Here is a 24989-nt window from a genome sequence, read left to right on the forward strand (position 1 = left end):
CGATGATCGAGAAAGCCCACAATGCTATTGTATTGAGCCTTGGTGATAAGGTTCTTCGGTGGGTTTTGAATGAGAAAACTGCAGCTGGTGTATGGATAAAACTCAAAGGTTTGTACATGACAAAATCGTTGGTCAATTGTCTCTACCTGAAGCAAGCTTTGTATTCATTGAAGATGAACGAAGACAAAGTCTTAGCTGAGCAGTTGGATATGTTCAACAAATTGATTCTTGATCTTGATAATATAGAAGTCAAGATTGATGATGAAGATCAAGCGTTATTGTTGTTGTTGTTGTGCGTTTTACCTAAGTCTCATGCTCATTTTAAAGAAACTCTCTTGTATGGAAGATATTCGTTAACCTTTGAAGATGTTCAATCAACCTTGTACTCAAAGAACTTGAACGAACGAAAGGAGCACAAGCCATCGATAATTGTTGAAGGTTTGCCAATTAAGGGGAAACTCTTGAAGAAAGTTGGTAGGTTTAAGAAGAAGAAGGGTAAAGTTCTACAACATTCTTATGGTGGTAATGCTTCTGCTATTAGGTGTTATCATTGTAAGAAGGATGGTCACATAAGAAAGGTGTGACCTGATCGACTGAATAATCATGGTGGAAAAGATAATGGTAATGCAACCATTGTGCAAGATGATTATGAATCATATGTTGTCCTGGTGGTTTCAAGAAGCGACTCTAGCAAGGAGTGGATTATGAATCCAGGTTGCACTTGGCACATGAATCCAAACAAATATGTGTTTGAGGAACTATGTGAAGAAGATGGTGGATCAGTATTGCTTGGAAACAACAAAGCCTTCAAAATCGCATGTACTGGATTTGTAAGATTCAATCTCCATGATGAGTCAATTAGGCTATTGATTGATGTCAGGTATGTACCTGATGTTAAGAGAAATTTGATTTCTCTTGATGAATTTTTAACAATAAAGGCTATGTTTTCAAAGGAAAGCAAAGTATCATAAGGGTAATGAAGGGGTTGAAGGAACTCTTGAGAGGTGTGAAGAAAAAGGCATGTATACCCTTGAGGCCAAGGTTGTAAGTGGTTTAACAAATGTAGCATCCACAAAACTCGTGTCAAAGACTGAGCTATGGCACAAGAGATTTGGCCATGTCAGTGAAAGAGGCTTGATCAAATTTTTGAAACAAAATATGTTGTGCGGTGACAAGGTCGAAAAACCGGAGTCATGTGAACCTTGTGTATTTGGTAAATCATATAGAATGAAGTTTAACAAAGGTAAACAAAGAACAAATGGATCCCTTGATTACATTCATGCTAATCTTTGAGGGTCTGCAAGGAATCTTTCACACTCAGGTGCAAAGTATTTCTTATCCCTAATTAATGATTATTCCAGAAAGTTATGGGTATTCATTCAAAAAGCTAAGGATGAAAATTTTGAAAATTTCAAAAGTTGGAAGACCATGGTCACAAACCAAACTGGAAGGAAGGTCAAAAGGTTGAGGATCGACAATGGTATTGAATATTGCAATAAGGATTTTGACAGCTATTGTGTTATGTATGGTATTATAAGACACACAACTACGACATGAACTCCCCGATAAAATGGTTTGGCTAAAAGGTTTAATCAAACCATTCTGGAAAGAGTGAGGTGCATGTTAGTTAGTGCGAGATTAAAGAATGTGTTTCGGGGTAGAAGCTGATGTGACTGTAATATACCTAATAAATAGGTGTCCCTCAATTGCCCTGGGGATGAAAACACCTGAAGAAGTTTGGTCGAAACATCCACGTAATCTCAACAGATTGAAAGTATTAGGATGTTTAGCATATGTCACATTAAGCAAGACAAGGTCGAACCTAGAGCTCTTAGATGCATGTTTCTTGGATACCCTGAAAGAGTCAAAGCTTATAGGATGTGGTGCCTAGATCCAGGTCACAGAAGGTGTATCACAACTCGAGATGTAGTTTTCAATAAAGTAGAAATGGCATTCAAGAAAACTGATGATGTTGGTCGAAATGCATAGATCTATGAAGAAGAGTTGGAACATGAAGAGATTTCTATTGAGGTGGAGCATAGTGATGCTGAATAGCATAACCTAGATGAAGTCGAAGAAGATGCACAAGTTGTTGATGAAGATGAGGAGACTAAAAAATACTATCTGCTGGCAAGAGACAGGTCGAGAAGAGTCATCAACGCATGTCAGAGACCTGGTTAATAGATTTCAAAGCATCCGCCTTAATCTCTGCAAATGAGTGAAGGAGATTTGCAATCCAAAATGCAACGAAATTTAAATTTTTTCTCCTTTAGTGATCCTTACGAATGGGCATGATCAGTGATAGAATTGTTACCTCTTGTGGCGATTGAAACCTTTGATGCAGATCTAAGGAGTGATCACGAACATTGAATGGTGACAACGCCTCTACTCAGTCCACACAAACGAATTCCTTCAGTCTCAATGCTAGCTGCTATGAATGAAGACTTTGAGTGTATGTGTGTGTGTGTGTGTGTGTGTGAGAGAGAGAGAGAGAGAAAGAGAAACAAAATTCCAATTGCACAAATGCTTTTGTGCAAGGGTTCTATTTATAGAACCACTTGTGTGGGCTGCAAGCTAAAACGCCCACTTAAGTGTATGTGGCCCATATCTTATGATATGCCAAAATCACTTAAGCGCGTGGTACCTTACCATATTTCGTATTCTACTTAAGTACACCGTACCTTATGATGTTCTACAATTCACTTAAGTGAACCGTACCTTACGGTGTTCCTTATTTACTCTATCTCTCATCAATCTGTCCTTTTATGTGTGACCCTATAGGTTTTCGCGATATTAGCAATTATATTAAATCACGTATTTACCATAATAAATAGTGAGCAGTATCTAGCAACATATCACTTTTATCCAAGACACTAAAATGTCATGTGATCTGACAAATCCTTTTGTGACAATACTTATGTGTATAATTATCCTTTTGCCCCTATGTCTATATTGAACACAAGGCATAGACCGTGTCATCCTTGTCCAGTTCAATATTGGGCCCGTAGACATTTATCCTGTTACGCATGATGGGCAAATTCCATCTAGGTCACTCATGTCCCTCAACATGCTTCGTGGAGTACCCATCAACTATCTTTATGGTCATCCAGTTACATACAACATTTGATCAGCAATAAAGCACTCGACTCTACATCTAGGGTCCATAGTGATTTCAGGTCGAAGGGTGGTATACACCACTATCACCACGAGAATAACTTATGACACTTTGCATAACATTCTATATGGTATTCTCATAGCGGGTCAATACAGTATAAATATTACTCCTAATATTCATACCTATGTTTAAGACTTGATAACTCCTTATCCATGATCCATGAGATGTGATCATCAGTCTATATACATAATAGTCTTAATGCTTTAATGTTATCCCACTTCACAATAAATCTCGACTATATATACTTTAAGAATAATGTCCTTATGTCTAATGGGATCTCATGATTAAGTCATACTTGATACATTAAATGGACTATCTATTCTAGGGACTTTATTAAACAAACATAATAAACTTTTATTATTAATAAATAATTTGATACAAGTACCAAAAATATTGGCCTCTAGGGCTTACACCAACAATCTGCCACTAACACTAGAGCCAATCAGGCACACCACTAATGCCCATAGATCTAGTATGGCCATCATGCTTCTACTGTGCAAGATGCTTTGTCGATGGGTCAACAATATTGTCAAGTGTAGGTACTCTGCATATTTTCACATCTCCTCTATCTATTATCTCTTGAATGAGGTGATAACGTCTAAGTACGTCTTTGGATCATTGGTGAGATCTAGGCTCCTTAGCTTGTACGATATCACCATTGTTATCATAATAGAGACCAATGGGATCCACAATGCTAGGAACTATGCTAAGTTCACTAATGAACTTTTTGATCCAAACAACTTTCTTTTCTGCATGTGAGGGAACAATATACTCGGCCTCAATTGAAGAATCAACAATTGTATCTTCCTTTGAACTTTTCCAGCTCACAACGCCATCATTTAAGCAAAACACATAACCAGATTGCGATCTAAAGTCATCCGTATCTGTCTGGAAGCTAGCATCGATGTATCCAATTACAACAAGCTCTTCCTGACCTCCATATATCAATAATGAGTCATTAGTCCTTCTCAAATACTTAAGGATATTCTTGACAGCTACCCAATGAGCATCACCGAGATCAGATTGGTAGCTACTCGTTGCACTTAAAGCATACGAGACATCTGGTTGAATACATAACATGGCATAAATGATAGATCCTATTGCTGATGCATATGGAATCTTATTCATGCGATCCCTTTCTTCCTTAGTTGAAGGGGATTGTGTTTTTGATAGACATATGCCATGTTGCATATATATGAATCCTTTCTTGGGATCATGCATATTAGAGTGTCTCAACACTTTGTCTATGTATGTACTCTGACTTAGGCCAGACAGTTTTTGTGATCTATCTCTATAGATCCTGATTCCTAATATATAGGCTGCTTCACCCAGGTCCTTCATAGAAAAGCATTTCCCCAACTAAGACTTTACTTGTTGTAGGGTAGGGATATCATTTCCAATGAGTAATATGTCATCTACATATAATATCAGGAAGACAATCATGCTCCCACTAACCTTCTTGTAGACACAAGGCTCATCTTCATTCTTGATGAATCCGTATTGTTTTACTGTTTCATCAAAACAAAGATTCCAGCTTCTGGAAGCTTGCTTCAATCCATTGATTGATCTTTGTAACTTACATATCTTTTGGGCTTCTTCTGGTATGTCAAATCGTTCAGGTTGTGTCATGTACACATCCTTAAGAAGATTCCCATTAAGGAAAGCAGTTTTGACATCCATCTGCCATATTTCATAATCAGGATATGCAGCGATAGCAAGTAAAATCCAAACAGATTTAACCATTGCAACTGGTGAAAAGGTTTCATCATAGTCAACCCCATGATTTGTTTATATCCTTTTGCAACCAGTATTACCTTATATGTATGTACCTTACCATCCATGTCAGTCTTCTTTTTGAAGACCCACTTGCATCCTATAGGGTTAACTTCTACATGAGGCTCTACCAAGTTCCAAACCTGGTTTGTGTACATGGAATCCATTTCAGATTTCAGGGCTTCTAGCCACTTCTCAAACTCGGGACCAGTTATGGCCTCTTGGTAGGTCACAAGCTCATCTTGATCCATGAGTAACACATCATCTTGATCAGTTATGAGATATTCGTATCTCTTAGGTAGGTGACATATCCTGCTTGACCTACGCTGGTCTTGTTCTACTTGAGCAGGTTGCTCTTTCACAACTACTTGGGGTTCCTGCTCTAATTCCTCCATAGGTGTATCAATGCTTTGTGATTCTTGAATTTATTCAAGCTCTACTTTCCTCCCACTGATTCCTTTGGAAATAAAATCCTTTTCTAGGAAAACTCCAGTTCGAGCGACAAACACTTTGCCCTCAGAAGGATTGTAGAAGTAATACCCTCTTGTTTCTTTAGGATATCCCACAAATAAGCATTTGTTAGATTTGAGCTCAAGCTTAGTTGAAATTTGTCGTTTCATATAAACTTCGCAACCCTAAATCTTCATGTAAGACATATGTGGTTTCTTACCACTACATATCTCATATGGTGTCTTCTCAACCTTTTTGGATGGAACACGGTTAAGTGTGTAAGCTGCTGTCAATAATGCATGTCCCTAAAAGGAGTTTGGAAGATCGGCGTGAGTCATCATGGATCAGACCATGTCTAACAAGGTTCAATTTCTTCTCTCAGATACATTGTTCCATTGAGGTGTTCCAGGAGGAGTAAGTTGGGATAGGATCCCACACTCTTTCAGATGGTCATCAAACTCTAGGCTTAAATACTCACCACCTCGATCTGATCAAAGAGTTTTAATATTCTTACCTAGTTGGTTTTGTACTTCATTCTTGAATTCCTTGAACTTTTCAAAGGACTCTGATTTGTGTTTCATTAAATACACATAACCATATCTACTGAAATCATCAGTAAATGTGATGAAATACTGAAAACCTCCTCTGGCTGGTATGTTCAGTGGTCCACATACATCTGTATGTATGAGGGCCAAAAGATCATTAGCTCTTTCACATTTTCCTGTGAATGGGGACTTTGTCATCTTTTTAATTAAACAAGATATGCATGTCTCATATGATTCATAATCAAAAGAGTCCAAGAGTCCATCTTTATGGAGTTTGGAAATGTGTTTCTCATTTATGTGGTCTAATCAACAATGCCAAAGGTAAGTTGGATTTAACTCATTAGATTTCATCCTTTTAGTATTAATGTTATTAATAGGCATTTCAAGATCAAGGACATATAGTCCATTGTTCATTTGTGCAGTAGCATAGAATATATCATTCAAATAAATGGAGCAACAATTGTTCTTTATTATAAATTAAAAATTAAACTTGTCCAAACAAAAAATGGAAATAATATTCCTGCTAATTGCAGGTACATAATAATAGTTCTCTAACTGAATTATTAAACCACTAGGTAAAGTCAATACATAAGTTCCTACAACTAAAGCAACAACCTTTGCTCCATTGCCAACTCGTAGGTTAACTTCACCTTTTGCCAAATCTCTACTCCTTTTTAGCCCTTGTACATTGGTACAAATGTGAGAACCGCATCCAGTATCTAATACCCATGATGCAGAAGTAGATAAATTAATTTCAATAACAAAGATACCTGAAGTTGAAGTCTCTACTCCATTCTTCTTATCTTCCAGGTACTTTGGGCAGTTTCTCTTCCAGTGTCCGGTCTTACCATAATAGAAGTAGGTGCCTTCCTTTTCTATGCCTTCACTAGGCTTCAAAGCATGAGCAGTGGGTTTGGGTTTGGCAACTTCCTTGCCTTTCCCTTTATCACCCTACTTGGTGGGTCTTTTATTCTGTATCTTTCTATTTCCGATCATCAGAATGGACTTCCCTTTTGACTTAAGATTCTGCTCAACAGTTCTTAACATGGCTAGCAGTTCAGGAAGATATTTTTCCATATCATTCATATTGAAATTAAGGACAAATTGACTGAATCTATCTGGAAACGATTGCAAGATCAAATCAGTCGCAAGTTCCTTTCCGAGGGGAAAACCCAACCTCTTAAGGTTCTCCACATACCCAATCATCTTGAGCACATGGGGACCTACATGGGCTCCCTCAGCTAACTTTCCTTGAAAAATGGCTTTTGAAACTTCAAACATTTCATGCCTTGCCTGCTCTTGATAGAGCATCTTCAGGTGTTCGATCATATCGAACACTACCATGTTCTCATGTTGCTTTTGCAACTCTGAGTTCATGGTAGCTAGCATGAGGCAAGCAGTTTCATTGACATCATCAACATGCTTCTTATAATCATCTCTTTCAGCCTTAGGTGCATAACTAGGAGGTTCCTCTTCAGGAACAGGTTTCTCCAAGACATACAAGTTTCTATCATGTTTGAGGATAATCCTCAGATTTCGGTGCCAATCCAGAAAATTTGTCCCAAGCAATTTTTCCTTATCAAGGTAATCTACATGAAAATAATGGAAAATATAAGTATTAATAATATATTTAATTAGGCCTTTAATTAAATATGCTCTCACTATTTTACTCAAAACAAATGACCCTCACCATTTGATTCGGAAAATCCCATTGGAAGATTTTCTAGTGGGTCGAGATCCACATTTCACTTTGTTTTAAGTCCGCGTAGGCGGATTACACAAAACTAGGTTATTTATGTAGGAACTCCTTCCAATTATATCTAATACAACTCTCGAATATTTTAGTTGGGTGAATAACTCCTTATTCCAATCCATCACATGGATCATTTCCAACTCTTGCTTCTAAACATATATAATCTTATTATAATTTGTTTAGTTAAGTTTGACCCATTGTTTTAGCAATTGGATATTACAATTATCCCATCGCACCTCACTAATATAGAATATGCACCTCGCGTAGGCGAAACCTACATTATTCGATATTAGTCTTGATGAGTGCTAAAACTTGAACAACATAAACTTAATATTTAATTTGAGGGAATTTGCAATTATTCTGATCTCATCGACTTATTTATAACATAAATCGTCTCTCACATGTATCAACATATATTCACATGCATCAACATACATACAAAATGAAACAGTTATGGCCCCTAGCATAGTTGCTCTCCCAAGCTAATGAGAGAACCTAAGCTAACCTAATAACGATCTAAGCTTCTCCAAGAAAGATCTTCAAGGTTGTCCTTCTTCGATATTGTATTCTTCTCTTTCTTCATAATGTTACATTACATAAAAGAAACTCGTTTTACATACGAGGGAGTGAGATGAGAAAAGAAGTTACATTAAGAGATTAAAAGAGAGGCACGACACGCAAGTCGTATTTTAAAATCCCAAAAAAATAATAAAGGAAAACTAAGGCCATAACTGGTCACCACAAGACAATAATAATAAACACATTATTATTAATTTAAATTCTGTTAATTAAATAAACCAAATTAAATTTTGGCGACCGATCACATTACGCAGAGTTAGCCGACGTCAATTTTTGCATCAACACTTGATACTTTAAAGCACAACTCTTGCGCAGTCACAACCCTAATCGCATAACTCTTTGACAACACAACCCTTGTACCGTCATGAACCCTAATGCACCAATTTCATACCGTCAAACACACCTCGATTGTTAATTCAGTATGATTGATCAACACGTCATTGCTTCACCATACTTTCGTCGAATTCTGAAGCAAATGACCATTGATCGCTCAAAGGAAAACAACCATTAAGTGTTTGAATGAACGAAATAGAAACAATATATCATATATACTGTATTTTGCATCATAATTACTTATAGCATATATATAACTTGATCGATCGCAATTGTGTAACCTATGGACGATCGATGTATCGCTGCTTCACCATACTAACATCGGATTCCGAAGCATAATCAACATCAATCATCCAAATCGTACACACATGATGCCAAATTTAATTACTCGTTTATTCTTTGATTCATTTTGTATTTAAATTGTGTTAATACAGAAAATAAACAGTTATCAGATGCATGGTTTCGTAAGTGGCTCTAATACCACTGAAGGAGAATAGTGATAAAAAACACAACAAAAATTTAAAATGTTCTCCTTTAGTGATCCTTACGAATGAGAATGATCAGTGATAAAATCGTTACCTCTTGTGGCGATTGAAACCTTTGATGCAAATCTAAGGAGTGATCACGAACGTTGAATGGTGACAACACCTCTACTCAGTCTACACGAACGCATTCCTTCAATCTCAGTGCTAGCTGCTATGAATGAAGGCTTTCAGTGAGAGAGAGAGAAACAAAATTTCAATTGCACAAATGCTTCTGCACAAGGGTTCTATTTATAGAACCACTTATGTGGGCTGCAAGCTAAAAAACCCACTTAAGTGTATGTGGCCCATATCCTATGATATGCCAAAATCACTTAAGCGCGTGGTACCTTACCATATTTCGTATACTAGTTAAGTACACTATACCTTATGATGTTCTACAATTCACTTAAGTGCACCGTACCTTACGGCGTTCCTTATTTACTCTATCTCTCATCAATCCGTCCTTTTGTGTGTGACCCTGTAGGTTTTCGCGACATTAGCACTTATATTAAATCACATATTTAACATAATAAACAGTGAGCGGTATCTAGCAATACATCACTACTACCCAAGACACGAAAATGTCATGTGACCTGACAAATCCTTTTGTGATAATACTTATGTGTATAATTACCCCTTTGCCCCTATGTCTATATTGAACACAAGGTATATACCGTGTCATCCTTGTCCAGTTCAATATTGGGTCCGTAGACATTTGTCCTGTTACGCAGGATGGGCAAATTCCATCTAGGTCACTCATGTCCCTCAACATGCTTCGTGGAGTACCCATCGTCTTTATGGTCATCTAGTTGCATACAATGTTTGATCAACAATAAAGCACTCGGCTCTACATCTAGGGTCCATAGTGGTTTCAGGTCGAAGGGTGGTATACACCACTATCACCATGAGAATAACTTATGACACTTTGCATAAAATTCTATATGGTATTCTCATAGCAGGTCAATCCAGTATAATATTACTCCTAATATTCATACCTATGTTTAAGACTTGATAACTCCTTATCCATGAGATGTGATCATCAGTCTATATACATAATAGTCTTAACGCTTTAATGTTATCTCACTTCACAATAAAGCTCGACTAAGAATACTTTAAGAATAGTGTCCTTATGTCTAATGGAATCTCATGATTAAGTCATACTTGATACATTAAACGAACTATCTATTCTAGGGACTTTATTAAATAAACATAATAAAGAAAAAGCATTTTATTATTAATAAATAATTCGATACAAGTACCAAAAGTATTGGCCTCTAGGGCTTACACCAACATTGCCTTGACTTGAAACTCCTTGGAACCAGACTTCCAAATCCATCATTTTCGACCTTCGAAGCTCTAACTGGAAAGGTAGTTACGAGTTAAATATTTGAGCAAACAAGTTACCACATTCTTCACCTTCTTCCACTGATCAAAAGCTCTCTCCTACCTTTGACTTATCTTTCGTATTATCCATTTAATTTTACTTTGAACACTTAGGGCTCATCATGTTCTTGAGAAAAATTCTTTCTGCTCAGAGCCAATCAATGGCTTTGATGCAAGGAGGCCTGAATGATGACGAAGTCAGGTTGCACGCGTTTTGGTGCCAACTTTGAATTTCAGCCAATCACATCCTTCCACGCGCATTTTTCAAACCTGGTAGCCGTTGGCGACCTAATTCATTTTATTTTATTTTATTCCTTTTCTTTTAAATTTAATTTCTCACTCATTTTAATTCATTTTGATCCAATTTTTTTTACAAAAAGTCTTTAAATTTTTTTGCATAACATAGATTTTTCTCTTCATTTTCTAAATCCTTTTTGCATTTATTGTTATTTTTGTTTCATTTTCTTTTTACAATTTATTTTTTGATCATTTCTAAACCTTTTTGCATTCAACTTTTGAGATCTATTCATGTATAATATGTGACTTTGTGTAATTTTTGCAACCATTTTTGAACTATTTTGATCATTTTTGGGGATTTTCTCTTTATTTTCCCTTTTTAATATTTTTTAAATACATTTTTGTTTGATTTTTGATGCACTTGATATTTTTGACTTGAGTTGTTGACTTGGTTGATCATTGCTTCTACATTTCAAGTCATCATAGATGGAATTGAGGTTGATTCAATCTTCTTTGGCTCAAACATGTTGATAAATGATTATTGGATCATTTTTGACACTTTGAATCAATGATAGGTTATCCCTTATTAAGCCATATGTTTGGATCTCTTGATTTGATTGATAGTAGATCCTAAGTCAAACACTTGAGTTGGTTCTCATTTTTTACTTTGTTCATTTACCTTCTTCTTTTACTTTGACCATTATGTTACATGTTTTAGGAGGTTAACTCGTGTTAATCCTCTAACATGTCTGACACATAAGTTATTATTGACCAGCCTCAGATAGACATGGCTTATACATAAGCCTACTTACAATTGCTTAACATAACACTAAATTGTCCCGACACACTAGTTGATCACCAACTCTCTTATCATCTATTGACTTGCAATCTTTACTTTATTGTTATTTAATTTTTGTCATTTAATTCTTGTTATTTAAATTCAAGTAATTTAGTTTTACGCCTTTACCTATTGCAATTTATTCTTATGCCTCATTCATCATCTTATTTCATACATTGCTCATATTATATTTACCATCTTGTCTTATTCATCTTATGCTTCTTATCTTATTTTGGTTTGCTTGACAACTCCAATGAATCAAAATATGATAAAATGAATTGACTTGATCCATAAGACTTATGCTTGACCTGGAGTGATGGTGTATACTTTGGACTTTGGACTCTAGACTTAGGACCTTGGACCTATGATTGATCTGGAGTGCCCTTGGACATATTGACTTCTTGATCCCTTGCACCTTGCTCACTTGGGGAACTTTTGAACCTGTGTTTCCTTGTGACTTTGCTTTGGTCATTTCATGTTTCCTCTGCTTATTCACATTCACTTGCTTATGCCTTTTCCAATGACTACCAAGTTTGAAAAGTGAACGTGGAAGGATGTGATTGGATGAAATTCAAAGTTGGCACCAAAACACGCACAATCTAACTTTGTCTTCAACCTTTAGCTCGGTTTAACAAATCCCTGAACTCATGTTTTTAGCAACACCCAAACATGGAGTTAACTTCGTAACACATCAGCATCTAGATCTCCCTGCATCAGAGTCATTGATTGGCTATGAGCAGGGATAATTTTGCTCAAGAACATGGTGAACCTAAGTGTTCAAAGTAAAATTAAATGGCTAATATGAAAGATAAATCAAAGATAGGAGAGAGCTTTTAATCAATGGAAGAAGGTGAAGAATGTGGTAACTTGTTTGCTCAAATATTTAACTCATAATTACCTTTCCAATTGGAGTTTTGAAGGTAAACAATGATGGATTTAGAAGTCTGGTTCCAAGAAGTTTCAAGCCAAGACAATGCTCCAGTCAGCTTCAGAAGGTGCCATTGAATGATTCTTGGTGAAGATTCGAAGTTGAAAGAGCTTGAATCGAAGAATGCTTAACTAGTTTTTTGAGGTATCAGGTTCAAATGGTTTCAAAGTTTCTTTGGCTATCAAAGGTTGCAAATTAAGGCAAAAGCTTCCTTTATTTATAGGAAAAGTATTGTTGAACTCACACATGTAAAATGGATCTGAATTCGTGTGAATGAAGTTAGAAATTTCGTGATTTGCACACGTATTGGTGGTCCCAAGTGAAGATTTGGATGGTTTTAAGTTATAGATCATGCGTGAAATGCATAGTCCATGACACCATGTTTGAACTTAGGCCAAATGATATTTCTTCTTGCGGTTTTGTAATTTTCTTCATGCCAAATGTTCATCTTTTTGAAATGAATTTAATGCAAAAAGAACCAACTCAAAAGGAGGCTTGAGGTGAAAATGGAAAGTGTTGAAATTTGAGGTCGTGACATGCTTTCTAGGTGAGACATTTGGTCAAGCAGTCTTGACACATTTTGGGAATCTTGGGCCTCAAGTTCATGACACCATAACTTTTGATTCCCTCGTGCATTTTGAGCGAAACTTGGGCCAAATGATCTTTGACATAAGCTTAACAAGATGAAAAAGGAATGTGATCAAAATGATACTTGAGTTGAAAATGGCATGGTTGCCAAATGAGGGTCATGAAAAGGTTTTGACCTAGTTTGACAACTTAGTCCTTCCCAAAATTGAGGTCCTTAGGGGTTGAATTGGTGCTTGAGTCTTGAAGCAAAGTTGTAGAGGAACTCATTAAGAACATTTGTCTCAAAAAATCTTGTCATTTGGTTGAAAATTGAAGAAGTTATGGGGTTTGGACCAAAAAGTGAGTCATACTTGCAAATTTGGTCAACCAAACTTGTGCCAACTTGAAGTTTTCTTGCATCCCAAGTCAAAATGATGATGAAATAAGTATCCCTTGAAGAAAACTTGGTTAAAGCTTGAATGATCTTGAGGATGACTTGATGATTGGATGAAATGACATGGAATTAAACACATGAACTACCCTTGAAACAAGAATGTAGCCATGCTTGTAAACCCAATGACCAAATGCAACAGTCATATTAATGTTAGGATGATGCATGATAGGATTTAATGTATGCAAATGATGCAAAACAAAAGATAAGAGAAGATAAATTTTAGGGTATGACAATCTCCAAATTAAATATTTCTTTTGTATTATTTTTGTTGTTGTTGGTTATTAATGATCAGCTTTTGTTTAAAAAAAATACAAAAGTGAAAATTAAATAAATTAATAAAGTCTAACATTTTCATTTTCTATCCGATAAATCATTACCCTTTCACTTATGAACCTAGTAAATTCTTTCTACATAATGAACTAGTCGATTATTTCACTACATATAGAATCTATTCTCCCGCAACCAAGTAATAATCCAAAAAAGTGAAAGAAAATACCATAAAGATAACACATCATCACTTAATTACTGACAATCTTTATCATATGATTATGTTTGATCCTATATGATTAATTTTTATGGACACTTGGAATATTAATATTCACAAATGTGAGGCGTGCAAGAAGAATTTTCACATGGAAAAAGTAACAAAACACACTTTAGTAGTCAATAGAAGCTTCCTGCTAATCATGTCACTAAATTAGGGTTAGACTATATAAACTTAATTGATTGTCATATAGTATGAATTTGGGCGAGAAGATGGATATAGCCACCAAATAAATTGGATTTATATTATGCTTAATTTTGATGTAAATGTACCAAAATATTGATGGAAAGAGACACGTTTGTGGGGGAAGGGGCCTACATAGTTGTTGTTTGGTTAGTGATTTGAGATTTTGTGCCAAATTTCAAAGTTCATTGTCTTCGTGAACATGTTAGAGGGCCCCACTTGTCTCGTCTACATTCAACAGCTAGTGCTCATAATAGAGGCAACAGTGTGATATGCTAAGAATAAAATCATCTAGAAATACTGCAATTGTTTCCTTGTCAAATTGATATGAACCTTTGATTCTAGGTGTATAAATTTGAATGGGAGATTCTAGAGCCAGATCAATCTTCATAGTAGTTTCTAAATCATAATTAATATGTAGTTAGTTGCAACTGCATTAGCTATAATTTTCTGTCACTTGTATAAGATTTTTATATTAGATCTAAATATTTATTTAAAAATTCTAATATAAAATAATAAAATAAAGAGGATATCTCTTTATGAACTATAAGTCAATTTGTTGATAAAAGTTCTATTCTTGAAAGTATAGATATATTAATTTGGATGGTGAAGTGGTTCTTCTAAATTTTTTGTTTAATGCTATTCTCATCTTATTCTCTATTTTGAAGATGTTTATAAAGATTTGGAAACAAAGAAGGTTTCTTCGGGGAGAAATAAAATGAGAACCTAAAATATCTTAGATTAAGTAGCATGATCTTTGTAAGCCTAAAAGTAAAGGGCGTAAAGAGTTAGAGACATTTGACCGGTTAATCTAGCTCTTTTGGAGAAATGGAGATGGAGGTTACTTATAGGTGTCTTAGGTTTTTAATGTGATATTCTTGTAAATACGTATGATGTTTCAGTTGTTTTCTCTCTTTGAGGGAATGGGAGGTGGGAGTTGAGAGGGAGGATGTTAGATTTTCGATATAATTCTTCTTGGTGAAATGTGTTTCTCTTCTTGGATCAAAGAGGATGACTCATCTGATTGATTTGTTGATGATATCCTTAGGAAAGTTAGGTCGGACAACCACACTTCCTTTTAGAAGGATCATTGTTTAAGATACATTCCCTTAAAGAATAAGTTCTCTGGTCCGTTTTCTAATTCTATTCCGTCTGATGGATTGGTGGAAGAGATAGACTTGGTGGATAATGGGAACCTAGTTTAAGATTCGAGAGTTATATGTGTTTAATAGCCTTCTCTATATGTGTTTAATAGTCTTCTCTCTCTGTTTTGAGGAGTTACTTTTCCCCATGATAGAGACAAGTGGATTTGGAAGCAATCAAGAGAGAATATTTTCTATGTTTCCTCTACTTATCATGTTCAATTGGTAGTTCTATGTCTTCTTTTTCGTCTCTTACGATTGAGAACTCAACCCTTTCTCTTATTTAGGTTAGTTGAGCTTCTTCTAAGGTGTTGATCTTCTCCTGACAACTTTTGTAAGATAGACCCCGTTTTGGAGAAAACCTGTCTAAACAGGGGGTGATTGCTGATCCTAATGGGATCTTTTGTCCCTCGTGTGGGGACTCGGTTGACTCGTTCTCCCAACTTTTTGTCGCTTATGGGTTAGCCTTATCTGTTTGATATAGGATATTCCAGTGGTTGGGTTAACAAGCAGTTCTGCCTAGAGATCCTAGGCTTCTTTTTGAGTTTTTCCTTTTGATGGATAATTTAGAAAGTGTACTAAATCATCATCAAGTAATAAATTAAAAGTTCTTATCCACATGGATTGCTCAAAATAAATTCCCTAAAAGATAACAAAATAGAGTAAATTTGCTAGAGATTAAAAACGATCAGACCTTTTCGAATCATTTATTTCTCACTATTTGGTAATTATGTATATTCCCTAAAATTGTTTTCCTACTATCATAATGAATTAAAAAAATAGTTATGCCCAATTTCTTGGCACATACCCCTCTTAATTAAAACCCTCTAATGTCTTAGGCGAGTTCAAAATCAAAAGACATTTTCCTGAATGTTAATTTATATGTAACCATGAATAACTTAATATGTCTAAAGTAATTATTGATTGAATAGTTAAATTAGACCGAGTTTCAAAAGTTAGGGTTAATAATCAATTTCAACTTGGAATCAATTTATACATTCATCAACATATTAAAAGACATTGAATAAAAATAATGAATAATATTAGGATTTCAATTTTATAAAATAATATCAATAATTACATGGTTCAAAAATAGCTCAAAATAAATTCATCTAAAGGCCTAATTAAAGGGAATTTAGCTACTAGGATATAACGAGGGTTTCCACCTCTAGGGAGGTGTTCTTGTAGTTCTTTTTCCTTTTGGGCGTTTGGCCCTCTTCATTACAAAAAAAAGGATTTTAGCTACTCATAATATAATTATTCATAGTTAAGAGGTTTAAGGAATGATACATGAATGAATTACATATAAAAATTGGTCTTTAACGAGGTGAAGACTTCAATCTTCGGTCTCCGAATCCCATAGAAATCTGTGTTAATTTTGGAACCCTTCTCTTTCTTCTCTTTAATAGGAGTTGATAGTGGACTTTTAGGTTTGAGAAAATACTCAATTCCATAATACAACATTGTAACAATATCATAATTTCTCTCTCTGTTTTTTGTCCATTTATATTATGATTTAGACGGAAACTTCTTCATAAAGTTGTATCCTTAGATGTTAGCTTTCATTTATCGTCGCTCGCACCTCAATCAGATTCATGAAGCTCTAGATATTATAAAAGTAGTGCCCAAGCATCATGATGTAAAATATGTTGGAAATAGAATATTGAATCTTCCCTAAAAGTTATATGTGTTCCTCTTTTGGCTCTTTCTTTGACATCCTAAGACCACCAAAATAGATCAAAACCTTCCAAAATGGAAAGTTATCATGGGAATTGTTATTTGATCAAATAAAATCTAAATAATTGAATATTACTAGAAAATTTAATTAATTAATAATAAAAGTAATAAATATTAACTAAATTAAGTAAAAATACTTAGATAAAACTAGTGAAAATGATGACTAATCACCTCTCTTTAGATGGTAGACCTAAGATTAAATGTGATTTTCTTATGATTTGGGATATCGTAGTTTGGTCTATTCGGAGACCTGTAATGATATCATCTTTTAAGGTGTGGCAAAAACTGTGAAAATAGTGGAGAAGTGTATTTTTCCCTGACAATAGTTTCTAGGTAGATCAGAGGTTAACTCTTGCACTTTCTCTGGCTGACTTCAGAATCTATCATCTGCCAAACCAATAGTGGATCGAGTGTTAACCTTGGTTATGAGGTAGGTATTGGTTCGTGATTTTGGTGTTCTCTTGGTGGGTTCTGATTTGTTAATGGTAGTACTGATCTGAAACCTGCGAGGTTGGGTTTTTAGTTGTTTGAACTTTTATCTGCAGGGTTACAATGGTCTGTTGTGTTTGTTAGGTTGTTTTGGTTATTGTTGTTGTTGTATCTTCGATAGCCCATTAAACACTTCTTGTGCTTTGTGACATATCTATAGTTATACTTTAGCAGTTAATACCTCTAATACATTTTCTCATATCAAACACTAATGAACTTTATTTATGGAAACAAACTATTAATGACCTTGAGCCATAAAATCTGATATTATATTAAATTTTTATTTTGAATTTAATTCATTGTTGAAAATAATGGAAATAATTCAAAATATTTTTATGAAATTGATCAATTATTTTCAAATTAAAATATTGTTATGATTACATATGACATCAAAAAACTTCTTAGAAACAAGTCTTAGATATTTAGGTCATTTGACAATTGGATCGAAACTCAATATCTAACCGTTTAGTTTCAAAAAATGTTGGAGACGCCAATATTTAAATGTTGCAACATAGATGAGTACAAATCCTATTTTAGTTTGATTTTTTTATAGAAATGTAAGAAGTTTGAATAGAAAATGATCGGCCTGGTGATATTCCTAACACTCTTAAATTTTGTTATAATTTTTTTGGTCTTGAATTGGAATAGAAAATGATTAGTTTGGTGATGAAGACCACTACATAACACTTTCGTGAAGTGGTGGTGACAGTTCTTTGGTGAACGAAGAATATACATGCAAAAAAAGTTGGCTTTTGATTCTCAATAAGAGATTAAGATGGAACTTTGCAAGTGTGTAATGAATCTTACCTGGGTGTGACTCAATGCCACAGTTACATATGAGAGACTGTTGTAACTATTGTCGTGTTGTTCAACATGAATTGCAGATGGTTGTTGGATGATGATAGAGTGGCACAAAGTGAAAGGGGTGTGTGTTCCTTTTGCATGGAAATTGTGTGTCTCTCTAAAATATGTTCACCCGCTAGTCGATACCCCTTCATACATATCTTGCATAACTCGAATATAAGAAATCCTAACATCTTTATTTTATAGGGATTTCCACAAAATATCTCTAGGCACTCTATCATACGCATTCTAAAAGTCAATGAGAATTAAGTGTAAGTCTTGTTGGTCCATTAGGTACTGCTCCATCCCACATCTTAGTAGATATATATTTTCTATGGTTGATCTCTCAGGCATAAAACTAAATTAAGGTATGTTTTTTGGACCAACCTCTTTACTATTACTCATCATTTTTCAGTGTTTATTTTACTCCTTATTTATGAATCTGACGATAGTAATTATAATTTTGATCCTCTTCTCTTTGTCGAGCCAACTAGATTCCATGAATATATCATATATAAATACATCATCCTCTATCCTTTATATCCTTTTCCTAAATCAATAATTTTCCTTCTTCATATTTAACACACTTAATTTGATCCAAGTCTCTGGTATTTCTTTCTATTCCCTTAGGAAACTATATATAGATTTTTCTCCTTCTTAAGTTCCTAAAGATTGGTATAAACCATCAAAATCTTTGATTCTTTTTACACTCACCACCTTGGTGTTTTTCTTAGATTTCTTATACATTTCCCAACTTTCCGAATTTTTACACCTGGACCATTATTTAAAATATTCCTTTTTTACTCTAACTTTAATCTCAACACTTTCATTTCACCACCACAAATCTTTACCGCTAGGTCCAAAACTTCTTAATTCTCCCAACGTCACTTTAGCTACTTTTCTATTCTCTTAGACTATCTTATTCAATATATAATTTGAACATCCTTGTGGTTGTGTGAACCATCCTTCAAAGACCCAGTGTTGAAAACTCCTTATTTTTCACCCTTCAAATGCTACCACTTTATTTGAGGAGCTGACATGTGATTTATTCTCTTCATGATCCAAGTATCTTGTCTTTCTTTCTTTTCCCTTAGAAAGCATATGTATAGATTTTTCTCCCTCCTAGGTTCCTAAATATTGGTATAAACCACCAAAATCTTGAGTTCTTGCTTTACTCACCACCTTCTTTGTCTCTTTCTTATATTTATTATACTTTTCCCAACCTTCAGAATTTTTACACCTGGACCATTATTTAAAACATTCTCTTTTTACTCTAACTTTACTCTCAACACTTTCATTTCACCACCATGATTCTTTACCCCTAGGTTCACAACTGTTAAATCTTCCAACATCACTTTTGTGGATCTATATGCTTGCATGTACTAAAAGACCATCCTATGGAGTTTGATGACGACAACGCATGATAATAGCCTTCAACCTTGATAAGCATCATATAAATCATTAGAAAAAGGACACAAGACGAAGTGCATATATGTTGGTTGCGGTAAAGCAGCAAGCAAAATTAGGTATTTTGTTTTATCGTCTCCACATGGATTAGTGCGACATCAAATGACGTTCAACGGTCTCTACGTTTTTAAGCTTGTGTTTGTAAAATTTTGAATTTAAAAGCTAAACCATGTAAAACGAATGAACAAATAAATAAAGCTTCAGAGAGATATGAGAGATTTACATGATTGTATTTCATCCACCACACGAACATATAATTTACCAACCAGTTATGCATAATCTAAACATTCATCAATATCATCATGTATCGATCACATCAGTGTTCATGTCTGAAGCACTGATAAGAGTTCTACCGTATTGTTTAATCAACGATCTCTCAGCCTATCAAACAATATGGAGCATTAAAAATTGATACCCACAGTGAATGTTAAATCTAAATTTATGTCTAGAGTTTAGAAACTAATAAATGATTATCCTAGATCTAGATTCGAAGAGTATTTCTCAAAAACGGTTCAAATCAATAGATAAACGAGTAAGCAAGGATAACATCGATGTAGATTCATGAATAAATCATATATAACGCCATGATTAATAATAATACACACTATAAAATTGAACTGACATACAAACCCAACAAGAAAGGGATTACAAGGAGAAGAATGAAGATGAACAAACATCCACCGCGATTTCCCAATGATAGAGGCAAATCCAACTTTGAATCTTCAAGAAGCATCATAACTTGTTGTTTTCTAAGTATCTTTATCTCCTAACTACAAAAAAAATGGTGTTGATGGAATTGGGATTAAAAGTTCGCAAAACCATATCCTAAAATTCAGTGTACAAATGAATAAATACGGGCTGAAAAAGTGGAATTGCGCTAAGCCCTATTAGAGCCCGCTTAGCGCGATCAACAAAAATGAACTTAAACTGCCTTGATCCGCACTAAGCACGATCCTAGCACACTCTTAGCACGGATTTCCAATGTTCTGCCTTTTGTTTTCTCTAAGTGCGCTAGGATCGCACTTAGCCAAGTGACAGAACTTTTATTCCCAAAATTGCATCTTGAAGCTTTGCTTTTGCCTATAAAGTGCCCAATGCTTCAATCATGCAAGTAAACCTGCAAAAAGAGATGAAAACTATCAAACAAAGCGATATTTACATGATAATGCAAACTATACAATATATATGCAAAAGTTGAGGTTTATACATGAAAGTCAATTGAAACAAGTCAATAAGTGTCAATCATTCACACACAAAATTATCACAATTTAGCACTTATCAAACTCTCCCCATCTTAGAACTTATTTTTCCTCAAACAAGAATAAATTACCCTAAAGAAAACAAAAGCCATCACCAAGCAATCATGATCAACAAGTTTTTACAAACGGAAACAAATGCATCATTCAAATTTCAAAAGTACAAGCAAAGCAATGCTTACCATTATACTACAACGACACCATGACTACGAAATAAATTCTAAGCACAAAACACATGTCAAAAATTCTAAAGCAATAAATATTCAAATATGAATCACACCTAACACACAACTTCATCAATGGATGAAGAATAAATATGAGGGACTTGACTCACGCCTAACAATCTTGCTAACATCTAGATTAAATTATACATTTATCCAAAAAAAATCATATCGAAAACATAAAACACAAATCACAAGGACTTCAAGGGTTGTAATGTGGCTTGGTTAACATTTTTTTTTTCATATCTCAAGGTAATTGAAACAAAAATTGCAAAATCAAATGAGAGTGATCACTTTTCACACTGATAACACGAAATTATATCATATTTTAGGACTTAATTCAATTAAATTTTATTATTATTTAGTTCAGTTCACTTTATTTTATTAGATATTACGCGGTATTTTCTTCCTATTTGTCTCAGGTGGCTTATTTTGAAGCACAAGTAAAAATGGAAGAAAAGGAGATGCAAAAAGGAGAGAAAATGAACCAAATGTCAAAGCCCAGCCCAAAGCACAAAACGCAGGTGTCGTGCATGTGACGGACGTCACAGAGGGCGTGACGAGCGTCACGCCTTGCACACTCCTGTGACGGACGTCACACATGGTGTGACGAACGTCACACCATTCCCCTACATTTTTGGCGCAAGGAACGCCTCAGAGACGTTGAGCGTTGAGGGAGTGTTGAGCCCTATATCCACGCCATGCTTTTATGCAAGTTGAAGACCTTTTTGGCAGCGGAAGCGGTTACTCAAGCATATATAAATAGCCACTTGCAAAACCAAAAAGGGTCCCGAAGCTTTTCCACATTTTTTCCTTTGCCGTTTTCGCTTTTGCACATTTTCTTTTCCAGCAACTTAAGCAGTATTGTTTCTTTATTATTTTTACGAGTTCTACACTATCTCCCTTGCAATTTCTATTTTCCTTTTTCCTTTTTAGCATTTAGTTAATTCTTTTCGCACAATAGTTTCTACACCGGAAACTATTGTGCACCTTTTTACCGGATCTAACCTTACGTTAGAATCTAGTTTTATTTCCTTCGTTTTAATTTGTTGTTTAATTGAAGAATCCAAGAACAAATCCTACCGGCTTGTGGTGGAGTGTTCAAGACTATTGTTTAACTCATTCAGGTTCTTTAATTATTATTTAATGCTTTGTTTTATTATTTATTTATATTATCTGCCTGGGATGAGTCTGTTTATGCATGATAAGTATTTTAGTTTGTTTAGCATGTCTGGCTAATTTGCTTAGATATCGGTATGTAAAGTAAGCGGAATAAGGAATCAGGACTAAGTCGGTTAAATTAAGTTTAAAATTAAAATCACTCTTTTTACGGTCTCAATTTACAGGTTTAATAACAAAGGTTTTTACGAAAGTAAAAGACATAAAGAAGTTAAAATCAATAGAGCGAGAGTTTGAGGTTTTAACTGGACAGTATAAATTAGACATTAATTCTAGATCAGGGCGAGAGCAAGTTTTAGAGTTAATTAAATTCCGATCTTTTCCAAAAAGTATTTTTAAAGATTGAATGTGAGGACGAGAGTTAAGCATTCGAATTTAATTATATAACCTAAGTCAACAGAGCGAGAGTTTGAGATAAGGGTGTTTAAACGGTCAGTGTTTTCTTGAAAAGAGTTTCTATGGACTGTATTGCTTTCAAAAAATGTTTTTTTGACTTAATTATAAGTGACAGCTACATTAACATAAAATCATGGTTTATTCAACAGAGCGAGAGTTTGAGATAAAACTTTTAATCAATAAAGTCAACTGAAAAGATTTATTTTAAAACCAAGAGATCGACAAAGGATTGATTCCCTAATTACGACGAACTACATACCGATATCCGCTTTATTAATATTTAATCTAGATCTTAGTTTAGTTTTTAGCTTTCCCCCAAACAATCAAACATTATTCACCTTAGCTTTACGAAGTAACCTTAGATAACGGTATATCGATTCATAAGTCCCTGTGGGATCGATATCTTTTAAAACTACGCGATAGAACTGTGCACTTGCAGTTTGTACCCCAAATTCGACTCATAAAGTCGAGCGATCAAGTTTTTGGCGCCGTTGCCGGGGACTTTTATTTAATCGATATCGTAACTCTTCCGTTACGCTGTAGAGACTAAGGTTTCTTTTTTCTTCTATTCTTTCTTTCGTTGATTTGTATGCCACGCACTCGCTCACAAGGCGAACCGCTCTATTTACGAATCAACGATATCGAACTATATCTCCGAGTCCTACGACGAATTCGGGAATATCGTGCTGCAAACAATCTCCCTCCTGTAGAACTTCCTGATTTCAAAAACCTTTTTCCTTCGATAACCGAGATGGCAGAACCAGCTCGTGCTCTTAGAGATTACGCCGCTCCATCGCAAGATGAGCCGCATTCAAGTATTGCTCCGCCCGCAATCGAAGCAAACAACTTCGAACTTAAACCTTCGCTGTTGCAGGCTGTGCAACAGAACAAATTCTCTGGAAATCCTACCGAGGATCCAAACCTTCATTTATCCGTATTTGTCCAATACGTTGATACTGTTAAAGCTAATGGTGTCACTTCGGAGGCAATTCGACTTCGTCTTTTTCCTTTCTCATTAAGAGATAGCGCTAGAAGATGGCTTCAGTCTCTCCCTTCAAACTCTGTCACCACATGGAACGAGTTGAAGAAAGTTTTTCTTGCCCGATACTTTCCGCCAAGCAAAACAGCTATGTTAAGAGCCCAGATAAACGGATTTAAACAGAAAGACAACGAGTCTCTTTTCGAAGCATGGGAAAGATACAAAGATATGATGAGACTTTGCCCACACCATGGTTTGGAAGACTGGTTAGTAATTCACACATTTTATAATGGTCTCTTGTACAACACAAGGTTAACAATAGACGCCGCTGCAGGTGGTGCACTAATGAACAAACCTTATGCTGATGCTTACCAGCTTATCGAAAGCATGGCCCAAAACCACTATCAGTGGGGAACCGAACGAATAATGGTGGAAAAACCTCAAACGAAAACTGGCATGTACGAGATAAGTAACCTTGATCACGTTAATGCAAAAGTGGATGCTTTGGTCCAGAAAATTGAAAGTTTAAATGTATCACCTCCTACCGCCGTGGTTGCTATAACTCAGAATTGCGAGGTTTATGGAATCCAAGGTCACACTCCTACGGATTGTCAACTCTTGACAGGAATCCAAGCAGAGCAAGTAAACTATGCTCAAGGAAGCCCCTACTCGAATACCTATAACTCAAATTGGAAGAACCATCCAAACTTTTCATATAAGAGTAATAATGCTTTGTACGCACCTGGACAGTCTCCAAATCAAGCCCCAGCTATACCTCCGGGATATCAGAAACCGAACCCATCCATGCCTAACAATAACGCCCCTAGGAAATCCAACTTGGAAATCATGATGGAAAACTTTATAGCTTTCCAACAACAAACCAATAAAGATTTCTTAAACCAGAATGTACACACTGGCGAACAACTTAAACAACTAGCAAGCAAAGTAGATGCCCTGGCTACCCATAACAAAATGCTGGAAACACAAATATCACAAGTAGCTCAACAACAAGCA

General features: G+C 35.2%; 1 pseudogene; it reads right to left on the reverse strand.

Annotated features, from left to right (window-relative positions):
- Positions 1 to 24132: 24132 nt before the first annotated feature.
- Positions 24133 to 24232, reverse strand: LOC127116228 (uncharacterized; annotated as a pseudogene).
- Positions 24233 to 24989: the final 757 nt, after the last annotated feature.

The sequence above is a fragment of the Lathyrus oleraceus genome, chromosome 1, assembly GCF_024323335.1.
Source record: "Lathyrus oleraceus cultivar Zhongwan6 chromosome 1, CAAS_Psat_ZW6_1.0, whole genome shotgun sequence".
Classification (NCBI taxonomy): domain Eukaryota; kingdom Viridiplantae; phylum Streptophyta; class Magnoliopsida; order Fabales; family Fabaceae; genus Lathyrus; species Lathyrus oleraceus.